Source organism: Ranitomeya imitator, chromosome 3, assembly GCF_032444005.1.
Source record: "Ranitomeya imitator isolate aRanImi1 chromosome 3, aRanImi1.pri, whole genome shotgun sequence".
In the NCBI taxonomy this organism is placed as follows: Eukaryota; Metazoa; Chordata; class Amphibia; order Anura; family Dendrobatidae; genus Ranitomeya; species Ranitomeya imitator.
In genome coordinates this window covers 574,618,821-574,642,685 of record NC_091284.1, presented here as the reverse complement: position 1 = coordinate 574,642,685, position 23,865 = coordinate 574,618,821, and the positions used below count along the sequence as shown (strand labels likewise).

The 23,865-nt window shown below is 43.2% G+C and overlaps 1 protein-coding gene across 1 annotated transcript in view; it reads right to left on the bottom strand.

The window, feature by feature from the left end:
- Positions 1-23,865, bottom strand: part of PCCA (propionyl-CoA carboxylase subunit alpha) — a 791,250-nt gene that overhangs the window by 219,791 nt on the left and 547,594 nt on the right. The gene's annotated exons all lie outside the window — the stretch shown is intronic.

The following is a 23,865-nucleotide window of genomic DNA, read 5'->3' as shown; positions in this document are numbered from 1 at the left end:
TACCCAAAAGTGACACCATTCTAAAAACTGCACCTCTCAAGGTGCACAAAACCACATTCCAGAAGTTTATTAACCCTTCAGGTGCTTCACAGCAGCAGAAGCAACATGGAAGGAAAAAATGAACATTTAACTTTTTAGTCACAAAAATGATCTTTCAGCAACAATTTTTTTATTTTCCCAATGGTAAAAGGAGAAACTGAACCACGAAAGTTGTTGTCCAATTTGTCCTGAGTACGCTGATACTTCATATGTGGGGGGTAAACCACTGTTTGGGCGCACGGCATGGCTTGGAAGGGAAGGAGCGCCATTTGACTTTTTGAATGAAAAATTGGCTGCACTCTTTAGCGGTCACCATGTCACATTTGGAGAGCCCCCGTGTGCCTAAAAATTGGAGCTCCCCCACAAGTGACCCCATTTTGGAAACTAGACGCCCCAAGGAACTTATCTAGATACATAGTGAGCACTTTAAACCCCCAGGTGCTTCACAAATTGATCCGTAAAAATGAAAAAGTACTTTTTTTTTCACAAAAAAATTCTTTTAGCCTCCATTTTTTCATTTTCACATGGGCAACAGGATAAAATGGATCCTAAAATTTGTTGGGCAATTTCTCCTGAGTACACCGATACCTCACATGTGGGGATAAACCACTGTTTGGGCACATGGTAAGGCTCGGGAGGGAAGGAGCGCCATTTGACTTTTTGAATGAAAAATTATCTCCATCGTTAGCGGACACCATGTCGCGTTTGGAGAGACCCTGTGTGCCTAAACATTGGAACTCCCCCACAAGTGACCCCATTTTGGAAACTGAACCCCCCAAGGAACTTATCTAGATGCCTAGTGAGCACTTTAAACCCCCAAGTGCTTCACAGAAGTTTATAACGCAGAGCCATGGAAAGAAAAAATAATTTTTCTTTCCTCAAAAATGATTTTTTAGCCTGGAATTTTTTATTTTGCAACGGTTATAGGAGAAATTGGACCACAAATTTTGTTGTCCAGTTTGTCCTGAGTACGCAGATACCCCATATGTGGGGCTAAACCTCTGTTTGGGCGCACGGCAGGGCTCAGAAGGGAAGGCACGCCATTTGGCTTTTTAAATGGAAAATTAGTTCCAATCATTAGCGGACACCATGTCGCATTTGGAGAGCCCCTGTGTGCCTAAACATTGGAGATCCCCCACAAATGACCCCATTTTGGAAACTAGACCCTCAAAGGAACTAATCTAGATGTGTGGTGAGCACTTTGAACCCTCAAGTGCTTCACAGAAGTTTATAACGCAGAGCCATGAAAAAAAAAAAAAAAAATTTCTTTTTTCAAAAATGATTTTTTAGCCCGCAATTTTTTATTTTCCCAAGAGTAACAGGAGAAATTTGACCCCAAAAGTTGTTGTACGCTGATACCCCATATGTGGGGGTAAACCACTGTTAGGGCACATGCTGGGGCTCGGAAGTGAAGTAGTGACGTTTTGAAATGCAGACTTTGATGGAATGCTCTGCGGGTGTCACGTTGCGTTTGCAGAGCCCCTGATGTGGCTGAACAGTAGAAACCCCCCACAAGTGACCCCATTTTGGAAACTAGACCCCGAAAGGAACTCATGTAGATGTGAGGTGAGCACTTTGAACCCCCAAGTGCTTCACAGAAGTTTATAACACAGAGCAGTGAAAATAATAAATACGTTTTCTTTCCTCAAAAATAATTTTTTAGCCCAGAATTTTTTAATTTTCCCAAGGGTAACAGGAGAAATTTGACCCCAATATTTGTTGTCCAGTTTCTCCTGAGTACGGTGATACCCCATATGTGGGGGTAAACTACTGTTTGGGCACATGTCGGGGCTCGGAAGTGAAGTAGTGACGTTTTGAAATGCAGACTTTGATGGAATGCTCTGCGGGCGTCACGTTGCGTTTGCAGAGCCCCTGATGTGGCTAAACAGTAGAAACCCCCCACAAGTGACCCCAATTTGGAAACTAGACCCCGAAAGGAACTTATCTAGATATGTGGTGAGCACTTTGAACCCCCAAGTGCTTCACAGAAGTTTATAACGCAGAGCCGTGAAAATAATAAATACGTTTTCTTTCCTCAAAAATAATTTTTTAGCCCAGAATTTTTTATTTTCCCAAGGGTTACAGGAGAAATAGGACCCCAAAAGTTGTTGTCCAGTTTCTCCTGAGTACGCTGATACCCCATGTGTGGGGGTAAACCACTGTTTGGGCACACGTCGGGGCTCAGAAGTGAAGTAGTGACTTTTGAAATGCAGACTTTGATGGAATGGTCTGCGGACATCACGTTGCGTTTGCAGAGCCCCTGGTGTGCCTAAACAGTAGAAACCCTCCACAAGTGACCCCATTTTGTAAACTAGACCCACCAATGAACTTATCTAGATATGTGGTGAGCACTTTGAACCCCCAAGTGCTTCACAGACGTTTACAACGCAGAGCCGTAAAAATAAAAAATCATTTTTCTTTCCTCAAAAATGATGTTTTAGCAAGCAATTTTTTATTTTCTCAAGGGTAACAGGAGAAATTGGACCCCGGTAATTGTTGCGCAGTTTGTCCTGAGTATGCTGGTACCCCATATGCGGGGGCACACGTCGGGGCTCGGAAGTGAGGGAGCACCATTTGACTTTTTGAATACAAGATTGGCTGGAATCAATGGTGGCGCCATGTTGCGTTTGGAGACCCCCTGATGTGCCTAAACAGTGGAAACCCCTCAATTCTAACTCCAACACACGCCTAACCCTTATCCCAACTGTAGCCGTAACCCTAATCACAACCCTAACCCCAACACACCCCTAACCACAAGCCTAACCCCAACACACCCCTATTATTATCACAGTGATCAAAATTCACTCTGGAACGAATCTGCCGGCCGGCAGATTCGGCGGGCGCACTGCGCATGCGCCCGCCATTTTGGAAGATGGCGGCGCCCAGGAAAGAAGACGGACGAACCCCGGGAGGCTAGGTAAGTATGGGAGATCAGGGCACGGGGGGGGGGGAGGGGGGAGGTTGCGTCGGAGCACGGGGGGGTGGATCGGAGCATGGGGGAGGGGATCGTAACACGGGGGGTGGATCGGAGAACGGGGGGTGGATCGGAGTGCGGGGGGGTGGATCGCAGAGCGGCGGGGTGGATCGGAGTGCAGGGGGGTGGAATTGGAGCACGGGGGGTGGGATTGGAGCACGGGGGGAGCAGACAGGAGGACGGGGGAGTGGAGCACAGGACGGAGGGGAGCGGACCACCGATCGGAGGGCTGGGGGGGGCGATCGGTGGGGTGGGGGCACATTAGTGTTTCCAGCCATGGCCGATGATATTGCAGCATCGGCCATGGCTGGATTGTAATATTTCACCAGTTTTTTAGGTGAAATATTACAAATCGCTCTGATTGGCAGTTTCACTTTCAACAGCCAATCAGAGCGATCGTAGCCACGGGGGGGGGGTGAAGCCACCCCCCCTGGGCTAAAGTACAACTCCTCCTGTCCCTGCAGGCCGAGTGAAATTACAGTTAACCCTCTCACCCGGCCTGCAGTAACGTGATTCCGCCATGACCCATATGCTGCGTCATGGGTCGGAATGGCACCGACTTTCATGACGCAGCGTATGCGTCAAAGGTCGGGAAGGGGTTAAGTGGTGGAACTTGCACTTTTGCTGACTGACTAAATACTTTTTTGCCCCACTGTATTTTGCTTTCTAGTATTGCCACATAGGGACCTTTATATTGCATTACCTTTATTGTCATATAGGGACTTCTACTTTACAGCTGATTGTTATTGTGCATACATACAATTACTGTGTGTTCCCTTTATTCACCTTTACATCTACTCCAAATTTTTATCTGTAACTACTGTATTTTCTGGCGTATAAGACTACTTTTTAACCCTTGAAAATCTTCTCAAAAGTCGGGTATCGTCTTATACGCCAGGTGTCGTCTTATAGGGCAGGTGCGGAGTAATCTGCGGACCCCGCATATTGTGTGGGGGAGCGACCCCAATGACAAGGAGAGGGGGCACCTCACCGGGAAGGTGTAAGTGAAGCAGAGGCAGAGAAGGAGATAATAGGATACAAGGGTGAGCCAGATTAGTGAAAGAGGAGTGTTTTTCTAGGCACAGCACCGCTCTCTCTCTCTTATTTGCATAACCCTGGCATCCCAGACGCTGACAGTTTGCTTCACTTACACCTTCCTGGTGAGGCGCTCCCTCATCTCGTCATCGGGACCACTCCCCCACACGATATACTTCGACCGCAGATTGTTCCGCACCCACCCTATAAGACGACACCAGGCATATAAGACAACCCCCGACTTTTGAGAAGATTTTATATTTTAACTGGAAAAGTTGGGGGTCATCTTATACGCCCAGTCGTCTTATACGCCGGAAAATACAGGTATATTTATTTTCATTAATATTGCCATTTTTTCCACCAGGTCTTATTTTTGGTCCCTTGGAGTATTCCTGATACAAGGGGTGGCTCTTATGGGCTCACTTCTGTGTTTTCAGCCCACTGCCTTGGCCACCTCCTCCGGCTGGTACCAGCGCTTGCGTTCCCTCCCTCTCTCGTTCCGTTCCATCCAGCGCAGGCGCAACGCGACCCTGTACTGAGTCGCGGGTGTGCACGCGCAGCTTTTACCATGGACACCATATATACTTCCGCTTCACATCTCCATGTGGCCTGGGCTCCTCCCGATGTTTTCCGGTCCAAATCTGGACACAGCGGTATGTTCTTTACTTGATTTTTGAATATATTTAAAACCATATTTGCTCACCTCTACTCACTTTCCCTGACGAAGCCGCTGCGGCAGCGATACGCGTGGGGCCTTTACCTCACCCCTCCTCTTCCACTCCAGGGTTATCATACCTATTTTCCTCTTTTCAGGAGTTTTATCCCTCTTGAGCCTGCTACAGGGTGGCATCATGGGCTATTTGACCTATACAGCCCTCTTAGGAATACAGGACTATGGTGCATGCTCCTGTGATCAATTACCAGGTTGTATCCTGGTGTCCAATACTATAGGAGCTCTCTAAAGGTGCATAACATACAGTATTTATCCAGACTGCTCCTTTTTTGTCCTTTGATGCATATTATGCATATGTTGGTGTGTGATTTAAGCCAGTCATGGCTAAAATGCTAGCGTTATTTAGTGTATCTATTACTATGCACACGGTTTTCAGCTTGCAATTGTTTCAATAAGTTCCCTATAATATTTGCATAGTTTTTCTAGCGGGCTCACATTTTGATACAGAATATTTATTATTAATGAGTGGGGGGGTGTTTTTAATGTATTGTATGTTTTTAATTGTTGTTATACAGTGCCTACAAGTATGGAAACAGGAACACATGGGCTACTTGCACAGTGAACAAGTCTGTATGATCATGTTCACACACCACCAAGAAACCTGAAGATACAAAAGAGAATAGTAAAACCAAAAACACTCAGTTTGAAAAAATGTTGCAGTAATCCGCAAGTGCTAGTAAAAGATGTAAAAAACAGGGTATTTGGTTGATACGTTTTTTGCAAAAAATGTATACTAAGCTGCTCTACCAATCTTCACGGTATACCCTTATCAGAGCAGTCCTAACTAATGTATGCAATCCCTATCTGATGTATTTAAAAACCTGATCATCTGTATATAACCTGTGTGAACAGGGTTCAGAGAGGGAAAAATCTATACCGTGAAGATTGGTAGAGCAGCTTAGTATACATTTTTTGCAAAAAACGTATCAACCAAATACCCTGTTTTTTACATCTTTTACTAGCACTTGCGGATTACTGCAACATTTTTTCAAACTGAGTGTTTTTGGTTTTACTATTCTCTTTTGTGTCTTCAGGTTTCTTGGTGGTGTGTGAACATGATCATACAGACTTGTTCACTGTGCAAGTAGCCCATGTGTTCCTGTTTCCATAATTGTTCTCTTGTGTCTACAAGACTGGGGAGTTCCACCACTCCTCTTGGGCTATCTGCACAAAAGCTGTTCTACCCTGTATGCACACATGGATTTTTCCCTCTCTGAACCCTGTTCACACAGGTTATATACAGATGATCAGGTTTTTAAATACATCAGATAGGGATTGCATACATTAGTTAGGACTGCTCTGATAAGGGTATACCGTGAAGATTGGTAGAGCAGCTTAGTATACATTTTTTGCAAAAAACGTATCAACCAAATACCCTGTTTTTTACATCTTTTACTAGCACTTGCGGATTACTGCAACATTTTTTCAAACTGAGTGTTTTTGGTTTTACTATTCTCTTTTGTGTCTTCAGGTTTCTTGGTGGTGTGTGAACATGATCATACAGACTTGTTCACTGTGCAAGTAGCCCATGTGTTCCTGTTTCCATAATTGTTCTCTTGTGTCTACAAGACTGGGGAGTTCCACCACTCCTCTTGGGCTATCTGCACAAAAGCTGTTCTACCCTGTATGCACACATGGATTTTTCCCTCTCTGAACCCTGTTCACACAGGTTATATACAGATGATCAGGTTTTTAAATACATCAGATAGGGATTGCATACATTAGTTAGGACTGCTCTGATAAGGGTATACCGTGAAGATTGGTAGAGCAGCTTAGTATACATTTTTTGCAAAAAACGTATCAACCAAATACCCTGTTTTTTACATCTTTTACTAGCACTTGCGGATTACTGCAACATTTTTTCAAACTGAGTGTTTTTGGTTTTACTATTCTCTTTTGTGTCTTCAGGTTTCTTGGTGGTGTGTGAACATGATCATACAGACTTGTTCACTGTGCAAGTAGCCCATGTGTTCCTGTTTCCATAATTGTTCTCTTGTGTCTACAAGACTGGGGAGTTCCACCACTCCTCTTGGGCTATCTGCACAAAAGCTGTTCTACCCTGTATGCACACATGGATTTTTCCCTCTCTGAACCCTGTTCACACAGGTTATATACAGATGATCAGGTTTTTAAATACATCAGATAGGGATTGCATACATTAGTTAGGACTGCTCTGATAAGGGTATACCGTGAAGATTGGTAGAGCAGCTTAGTATACATTTTTTGCAAAAAACGTATCAACCAAATACCCTGTTTTTTACATCTTTTACTAGCACTTGCGGATTACTGCAACATTTTTTCAAACTGAGTGTTTTTGGTTTTACTATTCTCTTTTGTGTCTTCAGGTTTCTTGGTGGTGTGTGAACATGATCATACAGACTTGTTCACTGTGCAAGTAGCCCATGTGTTCCTGTTTCCATAATTGTTCTCTTGTGTCTACAAGACTGGGGAGTTCCACCACTCCTCTTGGGCTATCTGCACAAAAGCTGTTCTACCCTGTATGCACACATGGATTTTTCCCTCTCTGAACCCTGTTCACACAGGTTATATACAGATGATCAGGTTTTTAAATACATCAGATAGGGATTGCATACATTAGTTAGGACTGCTCTGATAAGGGTATACCGTGAAGATTGGTAGAGCAGCTTAGTATACATTTTTTGCAAAAAACGTATCAACCAAATACCCTGTTTTTTACATCTTTTACTAGCACTTGCGGATTACTGCAACATTTTTTCAAACTGAGTGTTTTTGGTTTTACTATTCTCTTTTGTGTCTTCAGGTTTCTTGGTGGTGTGTGAACATGATCATACAGACTTGTTCACTGTGCAAGTAGCCCATGTGTTCCTGTTTCCATAATTGTTCTCTTGTGTCTACAAGACTGGGGAGTTCCACCACTCCTCTTGGGCTATCTGCACAAAAGCTGTTCTACCCTGTATGCACACATGGATTTTTCCCTCTCTGAACCCTGTTCACACAGGTTATATACAGATGATCAGGTTTTTAAATACATCAGATAGGGATTGCATACATTAGTTAGGACTGCTCTGATAAGGGTATACCGTGAAGATTGGTAGAGCAGCTTAGTATACATTTTTTGCAAAAAACGTATCAACCAAATACCCTGTTTTTTACATCTTTTACTAGCACTTGCGGATTACTGCAACATTTTTTCAAACTGAGTGTTTTTGGTTTTACTATTCTCTTTTGTGTCTTCAGGTTTCTTGGTGGTGTGTGAACATGATCATACAGACTTGTTCACTGTGCAAGTAGCCCATGTGTTCCTGTTTCCATAATTGTTCTCTTGTGTCTACAAGACTGGGGAGTTCCACCACTCCTCTTGGGCTATCTGCACAAAAGCTGTTCTACCCTGTATGCACACATGGATTTTTCCCTCTCTGAACCCTGTTCACACAGGTTATATACAGATGATCAGGTTTTTAAATACATCAGATAGGGATTGCATACATTAGTTAGGACTGCTCTGATAAGGGTATACCGTGAAGATTGGTAGAGCAGCTTAGTATACATTTTTTGCAAAAAACGTATCAACCAAATACCCTGTTTTTTACATCTTTTACTAGCACTTGCGGATTACTGCAACATTTTTTCAAACTGAGTGTTTTTGGTTTTACTATTCTCTTTTGTGTCTTCAGGTTTCTTGGTGGTGTGTGAACATGATCATACAGACTTGTTCACTGTGCAAGTAGCCCATGTGTTCCTGTTTCCATAATTGTTCTCTTGTGTCTACAAGACTGGGGAGTTCCACCACTCCTCTTGGGCTATCTGCACAAAAGCTGTTCTACCCTGTATGCACACATGGATTTTTCCCTCTCTGAACCCTGTTCACACAGGTTATATACAGATGATCAGGTTTTTAAATACATCAGATAGGGATTGCATACATTAGTTAGGACTGCTCTGATAAGGGTATACCGTGAAGATTGGTAGAGCAGCTTAGTATACATTTTTTGCAAAAAACGTATCAACCAAATACCCTGTTTTTTACATCTTTTACTAGCACTTGCGGATTACTGCAACATTTTTTCAAACTGAGTGTTTTTGGTTTTACTATTCTCTTTTGTGTCTTCAGTGCCTACAAGTAGTATTCAACCCCCTGCAGATTTAGCAGGTTTAATAAGATGCAAATAAGTTAGAGCCTTCAAACTTCAAACAAGAGCAGGATTTATTAACAGATGCATAAATCTTACAAACCAAAAAGTTTTGTTGCTCAGTTAAATTTTTATAAATTTTAAACATAAAAGTGTGGGTCAATTATTATTCAACCCCTAGGTTTAATATTTTGTGGAATAACCTTTGTTTGCAATTACAGCTAATAATCGTCTTTTATAAGACCTGATCAGGCCGGCACAGGTCTCTGGAGTTATCTTGGCCCACTCCTCCATGCAGATCTTCTCCAAGTTATCTAGGTTCTTTGGGTGTCTCATGTGGACTTTAATCTTGAGCTCCTTCCACAAGTTTTCAATTGGGTTAAGGTCAGGAGACTGACTAGGCCACTGCAACACCTTGATTTTTTGCCTCTTGAACCAGGCCTTGGTTTTCTTGGCTGTGTGCTTTGGGTCGTTGTCTTGTTGGAAGATGAAATGACGACGCATCTTAAGATCCTTGATGGAGGAGCGGAGGTTCTTGGCCAAAATCTCCAGGTAGGCCGTGCTATCCATCTTCCCATGGATGCGGACCAGATGGCCAGGCCCCTTGGCTGAGAAACAGCCCCACAGCATGATGCTGCCACCACCATGCTTGACTGTAGGGATGGTATTCTTGGGGTCGTATGCAGTGCCATCCAGTCTCCAAACGTCACGTTTGTGGTTGGCACCAAAGATCTCGATCTTGGTCTCATCAGACCAGAGAACCTTGAACCAGTCCGTCTCAGAGTCCTCCAAGTGATCATGAGCAAACTGTAGATGAGCCTTGACATGACGCTTTGAAAGTAAAGGTACCTTACGGGCTCGTTTGGAACGGAGACCATTGCGGTGGAGTACGTTACTTATGGTATTGACTGAAACCAATGTCCCCACTGCCATGAGATCTTCCCGGAGCTCCTTCCTTGTTGTCCTTGGGTTAGCCTTGACTCTTCGGACAAGCCTGGCCTCGGCACGGAAGGAAACTTTCAAAGGCTGTCCAGGCCGTGGAAGGCTAACAGTAGTTCCATAAGCCTTCCACTTCCGGATGCTGCTCCCAACAGTGGAGACAGGTAGGCCCAACTCCTTGGAAAGGGTTTTGTACCCCTTGCCAGCCTTGTGACCCTCCACAATCTTGTCTCTGATGGCCTTGGAATGCTCCATTGTCTTTCCCATGTTGACCATGTATGAGTGCTGTTCACAAGTTTGGGGAGGGTCTTAAATAGTCAGAAAAGGCTGGAAAAAGAGATAATTAATCCAAACATGTGAAGCTCATTGTTCTCTGTGCCTGAACTACTTCTTAATACTTTAGGGGAACCAAACAGAATTCTGGTGGGTTGAGGGGTTGAATAATAAATGACCCTCTGAAAAGACATAACATTCTTTTTTGCTGCAGTGCATTTCACACTTCCAGGCTGATCTACAGTCCAAATGTCACAATGCCAAGTTAATTCCAAATGTGTAAACCTGCTAAATCTGCAGGGGGTTGAATACTACTTGTAGGCACTGTATTTATTCTCTGAGGTGATAAAGGTTTTTGGATATTTTACAATTATGTGGTTGTGCATACCCCTATTAGTCTAGTCTTTTCTTTTTGTTAGGTGCAGTCCGTTTAACGCATGCGTTGAATGGACTGTAGCAACGCAATGTGAACCCTGCTTACGATATATTTTCTCTTAAGAATTTGTATGTGGTGGGACCAATTTTGTAAATAGATACAGTGGCTTGCAAAAGTAGTCATTCCCTTGACATTTTCCATGTTTTGCTACCTGGAATTTCAGTTTTCTTTAGGTTTTGCATCAGTTCATTTAAAGAACATGCCTACAACTGAACATTTGGTTTTCTTTTTATAGTACAGAAACCAACACATAGGACAAAATAACTTAAAACTTAAGTGTGCGTAACTATTCACCCCCTTGCCTCCTTTTGTGGCAATTATAAGTGTAAATCACATCTTGCCACTGGAATTTTTGCCCATTCCACAAAGCAAAACTGCTCCAGCACCTTCAAGTTAGATGGTTTCTTTTGGTGAGCAGCAGTCTTCAAGCCTGACCACAGATTCTCAATTGGGTTAAAGTCTGTGCTTTGACTAGGCCACTCCAAAACATTTACACGTTTCCACTTAAACCCTTTATGACTAATGACGGACATAGCATGTCATGAGCAGGTGTTAGCTCAAACAATGACCTTCTGGTGAGCCATGTAAAGGTACTGTCACACTAGACGATATCGCTAGCGATCCGTGACGTTACAGCGTCCTCGCTAGCGATATCGTCCAGTGTGACAGGCAGCAGCGATCAGGCCCCTGCTGGGAGATCGCTGGTCGGGGAAGAAAGTCCAGAACTTTATTTCGTCGCTGGACTCCCCGTAGACATCGCTGAATCGGCGTGTGTGACACCGATTCAGCGATGTCTTTGCTGGTAACCAGGGTAAACATCGGGTAACTAAGCGCAGGGCCGCGCTTAGTAACCCGATGTTTACCCTGGTTACCATCCTAAAAGTAAAAAAACAAACAGTACATACTTACCTACAGCCTTCTGTCCTCCAGCGCTGTGCTCTGCACTCCTCCTGCTCTGGCTGTGTGCGTCGGTCAGCCGGAAAGCAGAGCGGTGACGTCACCGCTCTGCTTTCTGGCTGCCCGGCGCTCACAGCCAGACCAGAGAAGCAGAGCGCCGAGGACAGACAGCGGTAGGTAAGTATGTAGCGTTTGTTTTTTTACTTTTTAGGATGGTAACCAGGGTAAACATCGGGTTACTAAGCGCGGCCCTGCGCTTAGTTACCCGATGTTTACCTTGGTTACCGGGGACCTCGGGATCGTTGGTCGCTGGAGAGCTGTCTGTGTGACAGCTCTCCAGCGACCAAACAGCGACGCTGCAGCGATCCGGATCGTTGTCGGTATCGCTGCAGCGTCGCTATGTGTGACGGTACCTTTAGGTGTAATCACAGAGGTCTCAAGCATTGCAATGTATAACGTAAAAACAAATATGAACAATAGAAATGCACACATTTGGTATCGCTGTGTCGAGAACAACTTGACCTATAAAACTGTCCCACTAGTTAACCCCTTTAGTGAACACCGCAAAAAAAAAAATGGCAACGAAACTTTGATTTTTCATCATACCACTGGAAAAAATAGTGGAATAAAACTAAACCAAAAAGACAAATATAAATAAAAATTGTATAGCTGAAAATGTTTTGTCCCGCAAAAGGTGGCTGTCACACAGCTCCATAAGTGGAAAAATAAAATTATAGCTCTGAGAATAAGAGGGATGCAAAATCAATATTTCTTTTTCCATAAAATTGCTTTTACTGTGTATGAGGAAAACATAAAAAATCACCTAAATGTTGTATCACAGTAATTGAACTGACTCAAAGAATAAAGCCGTCTTATCACTTACCACATGGCGAATGGCATTAAAAAAACCAATTCCTGAATTTCTGTTTTTTGTTCATTCTGCCTCCCAAAAATCAGAATAGAAAGCGATTAGTGATGAGCGAGTGTACTCGTTGCTCGGGTGGTCTCCGAGCATTTATGACTGCTGGGAGATTAAGTTTTCATCACCTCAGCAGCCTGATTTACAGCTATTAGTCAGCTTGATTACATGTGGGGATTGCCTAGCAACCAGGCAACCCCCACATGTACTCAGCCTGGCTAATAGCTGTAAGTCATTCAGCTGCCATGATGAAAACTAAATTTCTGAACACTAACAAATACTCGGAGGTCACCCAAGCGTTCTCGGGAAAACCTGAGCAACAAGTACACTCACTCATCGCTTAAAGCGATCAAAAAATGTTATGTGCCCGAAAATTGTATCAATTAAAAAATTCAACTCGTCCCACAAAAAACAAGCCCTCACATGACTGTCGGCAGAAATATCCGAAGAATAAAGTCTTCCAATCACTTATACCGCATGAGAAACCGTGTAAAAAATACATGAAAACTTGAGCTGCTGTTGATTTGTTTGCTGATTGCAGTAAGGCTCTGCTCACATTTATCCTACACTCTACGCTGAGCGCTTACACCAGGGTTTCCATGTAAATCTCTGAAATATGTGATTCAGATGGAACCCCCGGCAGAATATTCCCTATCATGAAGCAGATGTAGTCACTGTAGGTGCAGTCTGTCCTATGATCCAGCAGTGTCTATCTATTTAGGCATGTATAAAAGCACAGTCGGACACAGTTTTGCGCATTGCTGAAAAGACGGTTACTGCCAAATAAATGCCAGAGGGAGTTCAGAGTAACTCTGCTGCCTCATTATAGTGAATGAATCCCTCAGAGATTTAATCTGAATCACTTCTTTTGTAGAAACCCAGATGTAAGTGCTCAGAGTAGAGCACAGTATAAATGTGATCCTGAATGTTCTGTAACCCAACATGCAACCAATAAAAGCTTATACTTAACCCACAAAAAAAAACACCACACTCAGGTTAGACATCTGTTAACAAAAATATATGGGGCTTCCAAATTATTGCGCAAAGACTCTGGAAAAGTGATCGGGCTCCTACCAAAGAAATCTAGTGAAAACTCCTCTCCCAAATCCAAATGCCTCTTTCCTGCTGAGCATCACAGTATGGCTAAACTTCAGTTAGCGTCCACATACTTGACTTTACTGTAGCAAGGAGAACTCACTTAATTTATAGGTATGTGTCTCCAGAAGCACGAGCTGGGCACAATGTACCATACACTACAATGGTATATGTACAACAATGGCATATTTGTGCCATGGTTTGGACAGGGTTAATGCCCTGCCCCCTCAGAGATAATTGTTGTGGCCTCATTTAAGATCTGGGAGGGATATTTATACCCATGCTGGACTGGGATTCTCTGTCAGTTATACTTTAATTTTGCCTCTGTGCCTGACCCCCCCGCTGGGGTGCATACTGTGTTTGTTTGATCTCCGTGCTTGATCTAGTCTGTTTGATCCTCTCGGCTTCCCTGCTTTGTGTTTCTATTCATTCACATACTCGACTTTCTGACCTCCGGCTTCCACCCAACTATCCTTCTGTCTCACCCTCCAGTACCTCGCTTGTCCCCTAGATATTGACCTCGGCACATTTGACTACTCTCCGGCGCCATTCGCCTCCTTTCCACCCCAGTGCCTGGCTCCGCCCTTGGCCACTCCCTCTCTGTCACATGGTTCAGGTCCTGCTGGCTACCTGGTGAGTTCTCAGCCATTCTTTTCTTGGCTCCCTTACTGCGGCTAGTAGCCTCCTGGCAGTAGTTTCACTCGGGAGCCTTTACAATTTGCAGATTCGCTTAGCAACACCCATTGCGGCTTGCTTTTGGAAAACACCCAAGGAGTCAAAATCATCAGTACACATGTAGATAAATCCCCAGAGAGGTGTAATTTCCAAATTGGGGTCAATTTAGGGTAATTCTGCTCTTCTGGCACTTAGGTCCTCTGTATATGGAGTCTGCAAACTTTTCTAAGAAAATTTGTTGTCAGAGTCTAGTAACGCTCCTTCCCTCCAGAATCTCGCCGTGTGGCCAAACAGTATTGTACAGCCATACATGGGGTATTGCCTTGTTCATGAGAAGTTGTGTAACAAATTATGTGGTGAATTTTACCTATTTCTGCTTGTGAAAAAGTAAAACCTGGGTCTAAAACAACATTATAGTGGAAACAATTTTTTTTTCTTCACAGCTCGATGTTAAGGAAAAAAAAATTGCCACACATATGTTGTGACAATATGATCACTGCCCCTCTAGATGATTTCATTAAGAGGTGTAGTTTATAAAATGAGGTCACTTATAGGGTACTGCTGACCTGACACCACAGAGGCGATGGCAATGTGAAATGGAACTCGCAAATCAGTTTAGGCAAATCTGCTCTCTGATATGGCACTCCTTCCTTTCTGAGCTTTGCACTGTATCTAAAAATGTAGTTGTTGAGCACATATGGGACACTGAAGTACTCAGGAGAAAGGCTACGTTCAGACTAGCGTTGTGCTAGTGTGCGTCGGGCGACGCAGCGGCGACGCACGCATCATGCGCCCCTATGTTTAACATGGGGGACGCATGCGTTTTTGTTTGTTGCGTTTTGCGACAAATGCGTCTTTTTTGCCGCAAGCGTCGGACCAAGAAAACGCAACAAGTTGCATTTTTCTTGTGTCCGATTTTCGGCAAAAAACGACGCACGCGTCGCAAAACGCAGCGTTTTTCCGTGCGTTTTTCTGCGTATTTGCGTGCGTTGTGCCGCTGACGCAGCGGCGCACAACGCTAGTCTGAACGTAGCCAAAGAGAGTAACAAATTCTGGGGTCCATTTTCTTCTGTTACCTTTGAGAAAATAAAAAAATTTGGAGCTAAAACCACTGGGGGAAAAAACGTCATTTTTAAATTTCACAGTTTTAAAATTCCGCTAAGCACCTATGAGTTCAAGATGTTGACCACACCTTTAGAAAAATTCCCTGAGGGGTATATTTTCCAAAATGGGGTCACTTGGGGGTTTCCACTGTTTAGGCACATCAACGGTTGTGCAAATGCAACATGGTGCCCTCTATTACAGACAATTTTGCACTCAAAAAGTTAAATAGTTTTTCACCACATATGGGGTATTCGTGTACTGAGGAGAAATTGCACAATAAACTTTATGGACTATTTTCTCCTGTACCCTTGTGAAAATGAAAAATTTGGGACTGAAGCAACATATTTGTGATTATATAGGCATCCAAAAGTCACTTCAAATGTGATGTGATCCCTAAAAAATGGATTTGTAAATTTTGTTGGAAAAAATAGAAATTGCTGATAAAAATTTAACCCTTCTAGCTTCCTAACAAAAACAAATTATGTTAAAAAAAAATATGTAAAGTAGACATATAGGAACCATTATTTATATTATATATGCTACTATTTTGTGTGGTATAACTATTTTCAGGGCATAAAAATTAAAAGTGAAAATTGCAACATTTTTAATTTATGACATTTTCAATATTTTCATAAGTAAACAAATCACATTGATCAAAATTTACTACTAACATGAAGTACAACATGTCATGAAAAAAAAACCAAATAACAGAATCAATGGGATATGTTAAAACGTTCCAGAGTTATTACCACATTAAGTGCAACTGGTCAGATTCGGAAAATGAGGCTCGGTCATTAACCCCTTCATGACCGTGGGATTTTTTGTTTTTCCGTGTTCGTTTTTCGCTCCCCTCCTTCCCAGAGCCATAACTTTTTTATTTTTCTGTCAATTTGGCCATGTGAGGGCTTATTTTTTGCGGGACGAGTTGTACTTTTGAACGACATCATTGGTTTTACCATGTCGTGTACTAGAAAACGGGAAAAAAAAATTCCAAGTGCGGTGAAATTGCAAAAAAAGTGCAGTCCCACACTTGTTTTTTGTTTGGCTTTTTTGCTAGGTTCACTAAATGCTTAAAATGACCTGACATTATGATTCACCAGGTCAGTTCGAGTTCATAGACACCAAACATGACTAGGTTATTTTTTACCTAAGTGGTGAAAAGAAATTCCAAACTTTGCTAAAAAAAAAAAATTGCGCCATTTTCCGATACTCGTAGCGTCTCTATTTTTCATGATCTGGGGTCGGTTGAGGGCTTATTTTTTGCGTGCCGAGATGACGTTTTTAATGATAGCATTTCGGTGCAGATACGTTCTTTTGATCGCCCGTTATTGCATTTAAATGCAATGTCGTGGCGACCAAAAAAACGTAATTCTGGTGTTTCGAATTTTTTTCCCGCTACGTTGTTTAGCGATCAGGTTAATGCTTTTTTTAAGTTGATAGATCGGGCGATTCTGAGCGCGGCGATACCAAATATGCGTAGATTTTATATTTTTTTTATTGATTTATTTTGATTGGGGCGAAAGGGGGTTGATTTAAACTTTTATATTTTTTTTATTTTTTTTTACAACTTTTTTTTTTTTTTACTATTGCCATGCTTCAATAGCCTCTATGGGAGGCTAGAAGCAGGCACAACCCGATCGCCTCTGCTACATAGCAGCGATCTGCTGATCGCTGCTATGTAGCAGAAATGGAGGTGTGCTGTGAGCGCCGACCACAGGGTGGCGCTCACAGCCACCGGCGATCAGTAACCATAGAGGTCTCAAGGACCTCTATGGTTACAATGGAGACGCATCGCCGACCCCCGATCATGTGACGGGGGTCGGCGATGACGTCATTTCCGGCCGCCCGGCCGGAAGCGGTAGTTAAATGCCGCTGTCTGCGTTTGAAAGCGGCATTTAACTAGTTAATAGGTGCGGGCAGATCGCGATTCTGCCCGCGCCTATTACGGGCACATGTCAGCTGTTCAAAACAGCTGACATGTCCCGGCTTTGGTGCGGGCTCACCGCGGAGCCCTGCATCAAAGCAGGGGAGCTGACATTGGACGGTATAGTACGTCCGATGTCAGTAAGGGGTTAACGTGCAAAGTGGCTTGATCTTTAAGGGGTTAATGGTGTTGCAGCCTATGTGGCCATGTGACACAGATTGCACAAAGGTGGACTTCCTTTCACTAAGCATGTGACTTATAAAGGCAATTGCTTGCACCAGAAATTTGTAGGGGCTTCATAGCAAAAATGGTGAATACATATGGACATGCCAATTTTTACTTATTTGATCCCATAAATTGAATTTTTGCCTCACTTCACCAATTTAACCTCTTAACGACCACCGATACGCATATTATCTGCTTTTAATGGCCTAGAGAAATGAGGGTATAGCGCCCGCAGAGTCGGAAAATGAACATGATTCGGGTCGGTTTTTACCGTTCCCAGTGTTTTGATCAACGGCGACCTCAAAGAAAAAAAAAAAGTCTGATTTCCCATTTATTTCTCTCTCCTCTAAAATGATCTAGCACATCAGAGAAGAGAGAAATGGGGTCTCCCGACCCCCCTGGTACCTCCGGCACCTCCTGCATCCCGTGATCCTGTCCCCCAGCCTGATATCTGCCGGCCGGCACCCGACAACAATAGGAGATTTTTCCTATTGGTTCATTTTGATCACTGTGATAGGGTCCATCACAGTGATCAAAATAAAAAAAAATATTAAATTAAACCCCCATTTATCACCCTCTTAGTAAAGTAAAAATAATAAAATAAAAAAATGTATTTTTTTCCATTAAGGTTAGGATTGGGCTAGGGTTAGGTTTAGGGATGTGTTGGGATTAGGGTTGTGTTGGGATTAGGGCTGTGTTAGGCTTGGCGTTAGAATTGGAGGGTTTCCACTGTTTAGGTACATCAGGTGGTCTCCAAACTCAACATGGCGCCCACCCTTGTTTCATTCAAAAAAGTCAAACGGTGCTCCCTCCCTTCTGAGCCCAGCCATGCGCCCAAACAATGACTTTCCTCCACAAACGGTGTATCGGCGTACTCAGGACAACATGGACCACAAAATTTGTTGTGCAATTTCTCCTGATACCCTTGTGAAAATAAAGTTTGGTTCCAAAGAAAATATTTTGTGAAAAAAGTAAATTGTTAATTTTTTCCGTAAACATTACTTTAGTTCTCGCGATTAACAAACTTCTTCAATGTGGTTTTGAGTACCTTGAGGGGTGTAGCTTTTAGAATGGTGTCACTTTTGGGTATTTTCTGCTATATTGACCCTTCAAACTCACTTCAAATGTGAGGTGGTCCCTAAAAAAATGGCTTTGGAAATTTTATTGGAAAAATGAGAAATTGCTGGTCAAACATTTAACCCTTATAACATCCTAACAAAAAAAATGATGTTTCCCAAATTGTGCTGTTGTAAAGTAGACATGAGGGAATTGTTATATATTAACTATTTTGTGTGATATGAATGATTGAAAGGAACAAAAATTAAAAAATTTAAAAATTGCAAAACTCAATTTTTGCCAAAGTTCCGTTTTTTTTTTCATAAATAAATGCAAGTCATATCAAATAAATTTTTTACCATTACCATGAAGTACAATATCTCAAAAAATAACATTCTCAGAATCAGTGGGATCCGTTGAAGCGTTCCAGAGCTATAACCTCATAAAGTGACAGTGGTCAGAATTGTAAAAATTGGCTTAGTTATTAAGTACAAAATTGGCTGTCACTAAGGGGTAAAACTATTTAGTGCTGATGCATCACACACAAATCGGATTACAAAAATATGTAAACACAGGTTAAATGTAACAAAATAGGTAAAAAGCCAAGGGGATGAATACTTTCGCAAGACACTGTACACAAGCTGATTCCAGACATTACTATTATATGGTAGTGCAATTATTTTGCAAACTTACATCAATAATTTTATTAAATTTATTATTTTAAATTTATAATGACAAAAGTACACAATAGCAGCTAGAATAACATTGTTTTTCACCAATTGCCATATACTAAATCCTGTTCAATGTTTGCAAATGGACACGAATGCAGATAATTTTTGCTTTTACATAGTTTCCCACCAGTTAATTCTTGCGCACACAAACTAGAGAGTGTGCATGTGCACCATGTACAGTATATGAGTCCAAATACTGGCAAATACCGTATATACACGAGTATAAGCCGAGATTTTCAGCCCAAAATTTTGGGCTGAAAGTGCCCCTCTCGGCTTATACTCGCGACACAGTGGGCGGCAGGGTCGGCGGGTGAGGGGGAGAGGGCGCTGAGGCATACTCACCTAGTCCCGGCGGTCCTGACGCTCCCTCTGCCCGTCCCACGGTCTTCGGTGCTGCAGCTCTTCCCCTGTTCAGCGGTCACGTGGGACCGCTGATTAGAGAAATTAATATGCGGCTCCACCTCCCATAGGGGTGGAGCCGCATATTCATTTCTCTAATCAGCGGTGCCGATGACCGCTGATAGAGGAAGAGGCTGCGGCACCGAAAACCGTGTGACAGGCAGAGAGAGCGGGACGCCGGGAGCAGGTAAGTATGTCATATTCACCTGTCCGCGTTCCACACGCCGGGCACCGCTCTGTCTTCGCGTCCTCTTGCTCTGACTGTTCAGGTCAGAGGGCGCGATGACGCATATAGTGTGCGCGGCGCCCTCTGCCTGATCAATCAGTGCGGAGGGACGCCGGGACCGGACGCTGGGAGCTGCAAGCAAGAGAGGTGAATATGGCATTTTTTTTTATTGCAGCAGCAATGGCACAGCTTAATATGGCACAGCTATGGGGCAATAATGAACGGTGCAGAGCACTATATGGCAGTTATGGGGCAATAATGAACGGTGCAGCGCACTGTATGGCAGCTATGGGGCAATAATGAACGGCGCAGAGCACTATATGGCAGCTATCGGGCAATAATGAACGGTGCAGTGCACTATATGGCAGCTATGGGGCAATAATGAACGGTGCAGAGCACTATATGGCAGCTATGGGGCAATAATGAACGGCGCAGAGTACTATATGGCAGCTATGGGGCAATACTGAACGGCGCAGAGCACTATATGGCAGCTATGGGGCAATAATGAACGGTGCAGAGCACTATATGGCACAGCTATGGGGCAATAATAAACGGCGCAGAGCACTATATGGCACAGCTATGGGGCAATAATGAACGGCGCAGAGCACTATATGGCACAGCTATGGGGCAATAATGAACGGCGCAGAGCACTATATGGCACAGCTATGGGACAATAATGAACGGTGCAGAGCACTATATGGCACAGCTATGGGGCAATAATAAACGGCGCAGAGCACTATATGGCACAGCTATGGGGCAATAATGAACGGCGCAGAGCACTATATGGCACAGCTATGGGGCAATAATGAACGGCGCAGAGCACTATATGGCACAGCTATGGGACAATAATGAACGGTGCAGAGCACTATATGGCACAGCTTTCTATGGTACATCTATGGGGAAATAATGAACGGTGCAGAGCACTATATGGCACAGCTATGGGGCCATAATGAACGGTGCAGAGCACTATATGGCACAGCTATGGGGCCATAATGAACAGTATGGAGCATGTATTTTTATTTTTGAAATTCACCGGTAGCTGCTGCATTTTCCACCCTAGGCTTATACTCGAGTCATTAAGTTTTCCCAGTTTTTTGTGGCAAAATTAGGGGGGTCGGCTTATACTCGGGTCGGCTAATACTCGAGTATATACGGTACATTCTGTGCTTCTGTGAAACTTTGTAGTATAGTAAAATAATCTTTGGATTGCTGTTTTGCACTGATTTTTGCAAAACTGGGCCAAAATAATGTTTGCAGTCAAATGCTCCATCAAACCTATTTTACTTTGAATATCCATGTCAGAATGGCTGAATATCCATATCAGAATATATTAACCCCTTAACCCCCAAAGCTTTTTTCGGTTTTGCGCTTTTGTTTTTCGCTCCCCTCCTTCCCAGAGTCATAACTCGAGGGCTTATTTTCTGCGGGACGAGTTGTACTTTTGAACGACACCATTTGTTTTACCATGTCGTGTACTAGAAAATGGGAAAAAAAATTCCAAGTGCAGTGGAACTGCAAAAAAAGTGCACTTCCACACTTGTTTTTTGTTTGGCTTTTTTGCTAGGTTCACTTAATGCTAAAACTGACCTGTCATTATGATTCTCCAGGTCATGATGAGTTCATAGACACCAAACATGTCTAGGTTATTTTTTATCTAAGTGGTGAAAAAAAATTCCAAACTTTGGTAAAAACAAAAAACAAAAAAACAAATTGTAGCGTCTCCATTTTTCGTGATCTGGGGTTGGATGAGGGCTTATTTTTTGCGTGTCGAGCTGACGTTTTTAATGATACCATTTTGGTGCAGATACCTTCTTTTGATCGCCCGTTATTGCATTTTAATGCAATGTCACGGCAACATAAAAAACCTAATTCTGGCTTTTTAATTTTTTTCTCGCTACGCCACTTTTTTTTAATTGATAGATCGTGCGATTCTGAACGCGGCGATACTAAGCATGTGTATACAACAAGAGCCGGAGAAACAACACGCCGAGCGGCACTATCCTCGATGGCTTAAAACATCTGACAGGCTGTGTCAACAGATCCGACAAATAGAAGCACAACTCCAACGAATCCTGACTTCGGGTGCTCCTCAGAAAAAACAGTGTTCAATACGATCCAATACAAGAAATGAGGGCACTCACCAGTCTTCACCGTGATTCGTACTTTATTAATAGATACAACTTGTTAAAAATCCATGGCCGGAGTTGAATGAGCCGTAGCTCGTGTGAGCAGGGGGGGTCAGGACGACGATCGTTTCGCGCTGTGCTTGCGCTTCAACAGGTCCCTCATTCAACTCCGGCCATGGATTTTTAACAAGTTGTATCTATTAATAAAGTACGAATCACGGTGAAGACTGGTGAGTGCCCTCATTTCTTGTATTGCTAAGCATGTGTATGTTTGTTTTTTTATGTTGAATGGGGCGAAAGGGGGGATGATTTGAACTTTTATATATTTTTTTTTTTAAACATTTTTTTTTTTGCAATGCTTCAATAGCGATGACCCCCGATCACATGATGGGGGTCAGCGATACGCGCATTTCCGGCCGGATGCGCTTGTTAAATGCCACTGTCAGAGTTTGACAGCGGCATTTAACTAGTTAATAGGAGCGGGCGGATCACGATTCTGCCTGCGCCTATTGCGGGCACGTCAGCTTTTCAAAACAGCATGTTTGACATGACATGTCCCGGCTTTCATGCGGGCTCACATCAAAGCAGAGGTTCTGCCATCGGATGTACTATTCTGTCTGATGGCAGAAAGGGGTTAATAAATCTCTGAATAAAAATAAATTTTCACAATTAAATATGTAAAAAAAAAAAGTTACTGTGCTGAGATAATTTTATAAATGTGCCCCTTCTGTGTACTATGTAATGGCTGTGTCTGACCATGCAGGGACATTGTCTAATCATACCACAGTTCCTAGGCAGGGGGGATGCAAAGGAGAACATACAGGCATAAGGCTATGTGCACACGTAGGAAATGTGGTGCAGAATTTTCTGCAATAAATCTGCATCTGCAGATTTGATGCAGTTTCTGTGCAGTTTCTATGCAGTTTCTGCGCAGTTTCTGTGCAGTTTTTGTGCAGTTTTTGTGCAGATTCTATGCAGTTTCTGTGCAGTTTCTGTGCAGTACAATGTAAATCAATGAGAAAAGAAAAAAGCTGTGCACATGGTGCAGAAAAATCTGCGCAGAAACGCTGCAGAACTGCACAAAAGACGCGACGTGCACTTCTTTGAAATCTGCAGCGTTTCTGCGCAGATTTTTCTGCACCATGTGCACAGCTTTTTTCTTTTCTCATTGATTTACATTGTACTGTAAATCACAGTGCAGTTCTGCAGCGTTTCTGCAGCAGAAAAATCTGCTGCAGTTCTGCACCAATTCTGCACTAAATCTGCATCGTGTGCACATACCCTTACAGTAGGGAATCGCAGCTGATTCTTTTTGTGAGGTAAAACATTTCCCTGCCTGTTTTTAAGCAATGCTTTAGCTCAAAGAAAATCAGCTGTTATCCCATGCTGTAATGTAGGGTTGAGCGAAACGGATCGTTCATTTTCAAAAGTCGCCGACTTTTCGCAAAGTCGGGTTTCATGAAACCCGACCCGATCCCTGTGTGGGGTCGGCCATGCGGTACGCGACTTTCGCGCCAAAGTCGCGTTTCGTATGACGCGCTTGGCGCCATTTTTTTCAGCCAATGAAGGGGCGTGGGCAGAGTGATGACATAGGTCTTAGGGGCGTGGACGCCTATCGCCATGTTGTCGCTTGTGCGCTGTAGCGATTTGCACTGTGTAACACCAGCTTTTCAGTTCAGGGACGGACGGAGGGGAGAGGGGGAGAGAGAGAGAGAGAGAGAAAAAAAAAAAGAAAAAAAAAAATCCCATTGCCTTTGCATTGGGTTTCGTGTTTCGGTCGATCCTCGACTTTTCGCCATAATCGGCCGATTTCACTCGACTCGACTTTTGAGATAGTCGGGTTTCGCGAAACCCGGCTCGACCCTAAAAAAGTCAAGGTCGCTCAACCCTACTGTAATGTCTGTATCCTTTCTTTTCCCTTCGTCCCTTCCCAGGAACTTTGGTATG